Here is a 10,274-nt window from a genome sequence, read left to right as displayed (position 1 = left end):
ACCAGACTGACACTTCACATATCCAAGAAAGAATCAAAATATATATTGCATGCCTCCTTTTTTATATCTAAATTGTTCAATTATCTAAACATTTGTCTTGCAATCAAAACACTAGATTCTCATATCACATTTTCTTTCACTGGAAGGGATCCCAGACAATACATGACTAAACAAACAAGCAATGATCTAAATTGGAAGGGGTAATTCTACTCCTTTGACATTAATGTTTTCCAATATAAATTACCTCAATAATTCACACAAGTCAAACGATTTGTCTTTCATCACAAGCATATGTACCAAATACACAGCAATTGCCAAAGAGTTCCTTCCCTATTTATGAAATATATATTGTAGGAAATGTCGTATGCAACATAACTCACAATAGGATTGATGATCTTGTGAATGATTAATGCTCACCGATCACCCTTTACACCAATTAGAGTTTCCACTTCTTCTTTTTTTATCAATTTCTTATTCAAAACATCTCCATTGTTGCATAAGTCAATGATAGCTGAGATAATCTCCTTCATGATTAGATAGGGTTTATCCAACATGATGTTGTCATTCTGCACAGGACTAAGAATCACTCTGATTACTTCCACATCATAAAACCAAGGGAGTTATATCCATAGATTAAGTCCTTTGTGCTCTAACTCCTTGATCATCTGCAGCTTTGCATCACCCAGACTGATTTCTACATTCTTAATCTTCTCCGAGTCAAATCCATCTAAGAATACCCTTTCCAAAACTTGAAACTTTGTGCTTCTTGATTCTCTGACGATCATTTTTTCTTCCATGATTGCTTTCTCCGCTTTCTTGTTTTCTTGCTCTTCTACTGTTCACAATACTCTTAAGCACAAATGATATGACAATAAAAAAATGAACTCAAATACTGATACTTATCTTGCCAAAAATCTCCTCAAGGGTTTTGCCACCAAGAAATGTCTTGTTGATGATATCAACAAAAAACCTTTGATTACTAGAAAGCTTCTTTAACTCAATCATACTAGATAAATGACATGATCTACTCAAATAGGGAGGAACAAAAGATTTTTCTTTAAAAAAAGAACTCCCCCTCAGCCGAAACAATATGCTCAGTTACCAGAGGAAGAGGTACCTACATTAGATTTTGGTATACTAGGCCCGCTTCCTTTGTTCACCTCCTTCTTTCTCCAAACCAAATTTTATTTCTTCTTTGATCCATCATTATTCATTACTTTCTTCTAGGTATATTTCTCCACATTTTCATTACTACATTGATTAGTATAATGTATGAACTGCTTACACTCGAAACAACTGATGTTCTTCTTCACTTAATTGATTGGAAGGGTTCTAGATCTACACTAATTAGCTTGATGACCATAAGCATTGCATATATAACAATATCCATGAAATTTATAATTCACCTTTTTTCTCCAACTGAATTAATATTCTGACTCATCGCATGGTTTCTACAGTGACTTTCTTTATGACCAAACCTCTTGCAATTATAACATTGAATACTTCTACAATTTGCAGCCTTATGTCCAAATTTATTACATTGAAAATAATAACCATTAAAAGATGGGTACCTTTGTGCATTAGGTTGACGAACCAGTGGCCTGCTTGCAATAGTATTTTAATTTTGGATCTTTCCTGCATCTTCTGATTTCTTCTTAGCTTATGTCTTGACCTCTTTGCTTTTGTCTTTGTCATTCTGATTTGAACACTCACTAGGTTGAAATACAAGTCCAATCTTGTCCAAATGAGCTTTTTGCATCTTGATCAATTATTTCAAGATCTTATTGTTGTCAAGAACCTTATTCTCCATCTTCAGCTTCTTCACTTCTTTCTCTATCTTCTCACATTCCTCAGACTTCAGCTTGATTAATTCTTTCAAAGTTTCCTCTATCTTAACTTCTCCTCAATCTTTTGCATCAGATCTTTAACAGTCTCATTCACCTGATTCAACTGACTGTTAACCTCCTTATGTCTCAATTTGAATTTTTGGATTTTCTCTCTTGGCTTCTGCACACATTTATTTGCTACTTTCACATTCTCTTTCAATTCCTCATTCTCTGATTCAATAATTTCCAGATCTTCAAGAGTTGTCTGCAAGGCTTCATCCAACTGAAATTCTTCGGTCATGCACATAGGTGCCATGATTCATGTAGTGCCCCTCCCGAATTCATTTCCTGTTTTGATGTCCTAATGGACCTAGTTAGACTTACTGATGGTATCTTGAGCAATACTTATGACTTTATTTATGTTTTCGATGCTTTTGGTGGATGTTTTGATGACTATATATGACTTTTATACTATCTTAGATGGTAACATTGATGCTAGGACTCGATGTGGATTTATGATTACTCGTATGACTTAGTATGTTGTGGAAATTCATATGGTTGATGATGCTAGACATTTTTTATGACATATGGTATTTGATGGTTCTTATGGATGTTAGCACATAGTATCACCCTATGGAATGGATTTATATGATTCATGGATTTATATGTGATCATTGATCATGTGGATTATATGACTTATGATGGCACTAACTCAATTTTATAATTATGATTCTATGCAATGTGTGATATTATTGTGTGTAACTATCTTCATGAGTAGAGACGGTGACATGTCACTCATTGCGAGCGAGATATGCCATCGTGATTTTCTATCACTTGTCTGTTTATTATGATGTATATGTATCGTATATGTTGTGTTTAGTCTTTGATGCAAGTTTGCAGGTACCAGACATTGACTCCACCTGGCTTCACAGGTTTGAGCATGTCTTTATACCAATGGCAAGTTGTCGGAGATGACATAGTTTCCCTCACACACTCTAGGTCCATGTTGTGCACCTTGTCGATTGCGCCATGATGCAAGTTGAGGTTAAGGTCATGTGTTGAATTCTTTCCTTTGACGTAAGATGTTTAGAGTCGATCGTTATTTATTTGATGATGTGAGATTAATTGATTATGTCATATTTATCTTGATAGTTATTTAATTTAATAAATTATTAGATTTAATGATTAATTGGGATTTAATTATCTATGGTTTATTTATTGATTTATCATTTATGATTTATTATTTATAAATTATTTGTTTGGATATTTGATTATTGTTTATTTTATTTTATTTTATTTTATTTATAAAAATTGACTGTTTATTTATTTAATTGATGTTCATTTACTTTTATTTATTGATTTTTTATTGAATTGGTATTTAAAGAGAATTATATTTATTTTATTTTTATTTGTTGGCTTTTATTAATGATATTTATTTATAATTATTCGTTATGGGTAAGTGATGAATTATTATTTGAGGATTATTATTTATCGATTGGATAAATGATTTTATCCTTGTATATTGTGTTTATTGGGATTATGATTTTTATGCTTTATTTAATTTAATATATTATACCTATCCACCTATTTTATTAGTAAAATGCAATGGTAGGTAAATAATATATATATATATATATATATCTGTGTGTGTGTGTCTTGATTTTTGAAAAGGGTAGGTATAATATATGGTTTATATAATATTCTGATTGGTTGGCTTTCATTATTGTTTTGAGTTTGATTTTTTTATTAATTCGGCTTCATGTGCATTCACGGAGGTTGGAAATTTTGTGATCTTTGAAGATTTTGATTTGAAGAGTTTTGCATTGGATTTGGATTCGTTTGCTGAAGGATTTTTTGTTGGATTTTGGATTGCATCTTCAGATTTCTTCCTATTCCTTCATTTTCCAGGTTGGCTTTGTTTTCCAGCACTCTGCATTTTTTATTCCGCAAAGATTGTATGTTGTGTTTTGAAAAGATTGCTTGGGGAATTTGGAATTGCAATTTGCAGAAAAGATATTGATATTTGATAAGGGATTGTTTGGGGGAGATTGCTTTCAAAAAGTTTTGATTTCCTGAAATTGATTTGTTGAGAGTTTACCATTGTATTATATGTATTTGATGTTGGCATTTTGATGATGTTTTCATTGTCATTGATGGACACACACTTTCTTGATGATGGACACACACTTTCTTGATGTATGAGTTATGCTCAACCGGTAATTGTTCCAACAGGTATTGTGTATTATTGAATATATAGTCTTTAGACTATCGGTATTTTGCAGAAGATGTTTACCGGTCACAGATTGACTGAAGAGCTCAAGCGGTATGGAGATCCCAAGCAGTTCGAGGATCACAAGCAGTATGAAGGACCCAAGTGGTAGTTAACTTTTGATTGGAACACTTCGATCTACCAGTCTTCATTTTTGACAACCGATAATCAGTATATTGTATTAATTGGTATTACTTTGTGATGAGTTACCAACCGGTATTTCTATAATGTGTGATGAGTTATCATCCACCGACACTTTGGCGGTGTGTTTGTGTCGTGTTACCAAATGTGTCGAGATGCACTGAACCTAGGAACTTGTAGTCTAATACTATTGGACCGACAGGAAATTAGTTTCCTTTAAAGGACATCGTGTCTAGGGTTTGCATGTATGATATGTGAGATGTGTGATAGACAAGGTTATGTGCGATCATTGAAGAGAAGATTAGGTCTATGTGAAGAGACGGAGTGTGGAGATATTGAAGATTGAAGTAATGCTGAAATGCATTAACAATGAGTTGTCAAGGATTTAATTGAGCAAACTGTGCTACTAGCTAGATCACTCACTTGTTGATTACTAATATCTTTGACAAGTCTGAAACCCTTAACCGGGCAGGCCCAGCAAAGCCTTTGTAAATCCTCTAACAAGGTGGTTCACAACTGTGGATCTGAAATCCTCTAACAAGGTAGTCTCTAATAGGACTTATCTCCTAACAAAGATCTAGATTCCTAACAGGATCTATTCTGGTGAAGAACATTGTATGACCTTAACCGGTCGGGTTTCTATTCTACAGATAGTTACTTGTGAGTTTTTGCTCACCGTGGTTTTTCCCATTTGGGTTTCCACATCAAATATCTTGTGTTATGGTGATTGTGCTCTTGTGGGTGAATGTTTTGTTTGCTATTTGGTTTGCATTTATATTAACTAGTTTATTAGTGAATCTATTGCACCAGTTATCTGCTAAATTGTTTAAGAGTTTGTTTACAGTATTTTTTGGTATGCTAATTCACCCCCCCCTCTTAGTATTCATCAATTGGTATCAGAGCCAACCTTTTTATAAGTCTAACCACTTGGAAGGAGATATGGGGGAATACAGTGTGAGGGAACTTACTCATCATCTCACTCAGACTAAGAGAGCCTATGATGAACTCAAAGTCAAGTATAAAGCCTATTTGGCCAAAAGAAGAGAGCATGCTGAGAAACTAATGGAACTTGCTGAAAATAGCTCTTCTGATGAAGCAGACATGGGTGCCCTAGTTGAAGAAGTTGAAAAACTAAATGAATCTAAAGCCAATCTGAGAAAAGAGTTGGAAGGATTGACTATCAGAATGTGTCAAGAGCTTGAGAACAGAAGGAAAGTTGAAGGTCTGGTAAAAGAAAAAGATCACGAGATCTCCAAGATGAAGCAAGAAATCAGTACACTTACTGCTCATCTCCAAGAGAGTAAAGTGGAAAAATAAGAAATGCAAGGTGAAATAAACATGGCTATTTATGAGAATGCAACCTTGATGGAATCTAATGCTTCTATCTCCAAGGAACTTACTGAGTCAAAGGAGATACTTGCCAAATTCAATAAGAGTACTGTTAAGTTAGAGCAAAAGTTGGAATCAGCAGAGCCAGTAAAGAATACCACTGGACTTGGTTTCTCTGTGTGTGAGGAAGGTGAGACCTTTGGAACAAAAGTTGAAGCATCAAAGAAGCAACTGACATCCAAGGATAAAGGTAAGAAAAAATTTAAACCCGTTTGCTTTAATTGTCTCAAAGGGCATACTACTAATGTGTGTAGAAGCAAGGCCTACAACAATTTTCCTTATTTTCTAAACAATAAGCCTAGATCCAATAGATTCAATGGAAACTGTTATGCATGCAACAAGTTTGGGCATAGAGCATTTGAATGTAGGTTAGTTTTGCACAACACTAGGAGATATCCTCCAAGGACTCAAGCAGTTATCCCAAAACCTTTTGTGAACCGGAATCCCAACCAGTACAATACCTATGACCATCAGTCAGGTGGTTATCAAGCGGCAACGTGGTTGGAGAGAAACTTGTTTGATCTGTTGTGGTTGTGGTCACACTACTGCAACATCTAGAAGGAAGAATAGTAGTATGAATAATGGACCATGGAGAACACTTGGAATGGTATGCTATCATTGCAACAAACCGGGACACACTGCCAGAACTTGCAGACTAAGAAAGAACTTATCGGATGATATATCGATCACTCCAGAAGGAAATATTGATTTTGAAATTGTTCAAGCGGGAATGAATAAAACTTGGAAAAAGAAACCAGAAGAAGTGTCACAGAATGAACCGGTTTCTGCACCTAGTGTGCAAGTCTCTAAACTGGAAAACTGAGCTTCATAAAAGCTTAGGGGGAACATATCGGTAAAATATTTTGAACCCCTGGTTTATATCGGTAAAGACCTTAACTGGTATATGTTACCTATCAATCGACAGAAGACCTGAACTGGTAAAAGGCAAAATTAGGGTTTGTGCCCTAGCGGTGATGCATTTATTATGGTAGGTGAGAGTTGTTTAAAAGGGATTTTTGTCATCATTTTCACTTATCTATTTTCTAAAGAAGAATTTTCAAGAGCAAAGCGACAAAGAGAGATTCGTCTAGCAATTCAAAGTGAATTCAAAAATCTTGTAGAGGAATCTAGAGATCTTTTTTAATCTATCAGTGAAGAACACTAAGCGGTAATCGAGCAACTGAAGTGGTGTATTGTAGGCGACATTGGCAAACCCTAAATTTTGGATTGTGAAGGTATTTCTCGAATTTCTTTCTTATCATGGCTTCTGCATCACACTCTAGTTCTAGTGCACTTGTAGATTCAGCTGAATTTCTTCAAAACAAAGAAAAATACAATACCCTATCTCAAATACTCATCAAAGTTATTGTTGAGGGAGATGTTTTAGGGTATATTGATTGTAAACTAGAAGACCTAGGATCCCTAGTGATTCATTCCAAGCTAATTCTATTATGTGGGGATGATAAGAAGATCAAACCTGAGTACAGTGTCCTTGAGATGATGAAACTGCATAATGTGGTATACTTTCTAGAAAAGTTCACAGAAGAACATATCTGCATCATCCTCAGCAAAGTGCACAGTGATAAGATGTACCTCGAGCGGACGTATGACATCACACTGCAAGCAATTCATGTCATCACCAGTTTCTGCAATATTGGAGAGGTACCAGCTCTAAGGAAGGTCACCAAGACTGAAATGACAAAGCTCACCAATTTTGTGAATGACCAACAGGCGATGACCATCAACACCATCAAAGATGCTCTAGTGAAGTATGCTTGCATGGTAATTGGTTACTAGATATTCTATGCCAGCAGAATGAATTTTGTCCCTACTGCTACGGTGAATGTCACTTACAGAATGATCAAGGAAGACACTACATTTGACCTATGTACCTATCTGCAGAAGCAATTTCTATTGAACCTAGATTCCATCAAACAGGACAATGCTCTAAGGTTCAGGTTTGGACAACTTCTGGTCGGTTTATTCTTCTACTTTCAAGGTTATTTCCCTAGAGTAGGTGATGTGCAATGGTCTGCTGACCTACCAGTTTCCAAGCAAATCAAGGAAATTCTACAAGTAGTAGGTACTAGATATCCTAAGGTTCTAAACAAATATTTCAATGAATTCAAGCGGAAAATGAACCAAAGAATGAGGATACTTGATGATATTGTGAAGGAATATAAAGATGACATCTGCTTCACAATAAAGGTAGATGAATGCATAATGGAAGTAGTGGAACCAAGAAAGGAAGTAGTTGAACCTATGGGTTATGAAGTGGTGAATGACCTATTGATCGGGTATGCCTCTACCCTACTTGCCTCACCACTGGATGTGAAGAAAAAGATAACCGGTACCTACTTGGAGAAGGTCACACCGGTTGAAGAACCAAAACAGAAAAAGGATAAAGCAGTGACATCGGTATCTGCACCGGTCACCTCTGCCAGTCCAAAAGTGACCAAGCGATCACTAGCTAAGAAGAAACTTGAGGTTGTTCCAGCCAAAGTCTTTGAGAGGAAGCGGAAAACCAAAACCAGCTCACTGGAGTTAGAGGATACTGAACCAGAAATTCAACCAAAGAAGACAAGGAAATCAAGAAAAAAGGCAAAGTCTACTGGTAATGTTCCTGCAACTTCAGCACCGATAAATATAGATATTTCCTCTTATAAACCAATGACACATTGTCAGAGGACAATTAAGAATATTAGGAGAAAAGTGCTTGATGATTTAAAGGAGTATTTTGATGATTTTACTGATAGTGAGAAAGAAGAAGTAGAGCAGGAAGTCATCAAATATTTATGTGTTAATGATCAGTCGCCGTCAGAGATTAGATCGGTTACAACATCTTCTTTGTACAATTCTTTAGAAAATAAATGGTGCATTGCCATTGAGAAAGAATAGGAGATCAGTGAGAAAAAATTTGCACCCTGATGCTTCAAATTCAGAATTATTTGAGATAATGGATAAGAACAAAGGCCTCTTCTTCATGAGAAGGAGAAGACTCAGACTGCTAGAAGGTAGAGCTTATGAAGTGGAAAAGGACACACATTTACATGCTAAAGCTATTGTCAAGGATAAACAAGAACCTAACCGATCATCAGGCAAACCGGATGAGGCATTTGACAGTGAAGGTGAAAGAGTGACAAAACAACCTATTGATGTTGATGCATTAGATAATGAGGATGTCACTCTGGATAAAGAGAAAGAGAAACAGGATAATGAAAAAGCAAAGAAAGAGAAACAGGACAAGGAAAAAGCTGAAAAAGAGAAACGGGACAAAGAGCAAGAAGAAAAAGCAAGGCAGGAAGAAAACAAGAGAAAAGAGGAAGAGAAAAAGAAATAGGAAGATAAGAGAAAAGAAGCTGAGAAGAGAAAAGAAGAGGAGAAGAGAAAAGAAGAGGAGATGAGAAAAGAAGAGGAGAAAAAGAAAGAAAAGGAGAAAAGGAAAGAAGAGGAGAAGAAGAAAGAAGAAGACAAGAGGAAGGAAGAAGAAAGGAAGAAGGAGGAAGAGAAGAAAAAGAAGGAAGAGGACAAGAAGAAAGAAGAAATGGAGAAGAAGAAAGAGGAGCAAAAGAAGAAAGAAGAGGATAAGAAAAAAATAGAAGAGGAGAAGGAAGCAGAGAGGAAAAAACAAGCGGAGACTCCTAAATGCAACCGGTGATCAAACCAAACAGGTTGATATCACCAGTCCTATTGATCTTCAATCAGTAGATGAGTCTGAGCTGCTTCAAAGCTTAGGAGAGACTAGAAGCATTGCGGAGGAAGAAGGAATGGTATGTCATTCAAACTGTGGTTGACACCCTTACCAGTCTGATTCCTGGTACCAACCTCCCCAGTACCAATTCCTCTTTGTCCAAGCTTAAACTTCTTTGTACCATAGTGGAGGACCATGTACAATGCTTGGAAGATGTTGTTGAAGCCACTGCCAAGAAGAATCATGAAAAGGCACTCAACACTACCTTAGTCAAGAAACTGAATGAGCTCTGGTCACAACTACTCAAACAATAGAATGATATCAGTGTTGCTATGGGTGAAGGTAAATTATTGTTAAGTAAAATCTGCCAACCCCATCTATTTTGTGATGATGTGCTTAACCAGAAAGCTAAACTCCAATCAAAGTTTCAGGCATATATCAGCAATTTCAAGATGCCATATGATTCATTCACTACATATGGGCAAACCGTTCATCGTTATCAGCAACAGATTGCCAAGATGGACTTAGAGATCAGCAACCGGTCTAAATATTTGCAGGAGATACAACTACTCCTATTTCCTAGACTGTAGATTCTTCAAAAATGTTTTCTCAACCTGGAGGCTATCACGGTAACTCAAGAGATGAGTACCATTGATGCAATGGAAGAACTGGTATTTTAGATGTAGACTGAAAGTGAGGTTGCTACCTCATTACTTGAGTCATGGACATTGGCCATGAAAACTTTTATGCAGGACTTTAAATGTGTTTTTGATAAATTTCATTCCTTATTATCATGAACATCTACTCTATTTTTTATTTATATAAGGCAACAGGGGTTACTTTGTATTACTTTTTCATTGTTGGCAAAGGGGGAGTAGTGTACATTAAAATTTTGGTGAATGTTACCATTTCATGTACTTTCATTTTGGGAGTAGTGTACATTGTAATTTTTGCAAAA

Source organism: Cryptomeria japonica, chromosome 8 (genome assembly GCF_030272615.1).
Source record: "Cryptomeria japonica chromosome 8, Sugi_1.0, whole genome shotgun sequence".
NCBI lineage: Eukaryota > Viridiplantae > Streptophyta > Pinopsida > Cupressales > Cupressaceae > Cryptomeria > Cryptomeria japonica.
This window is presented reverse-complemented; position numbering follows the sequence as displayed.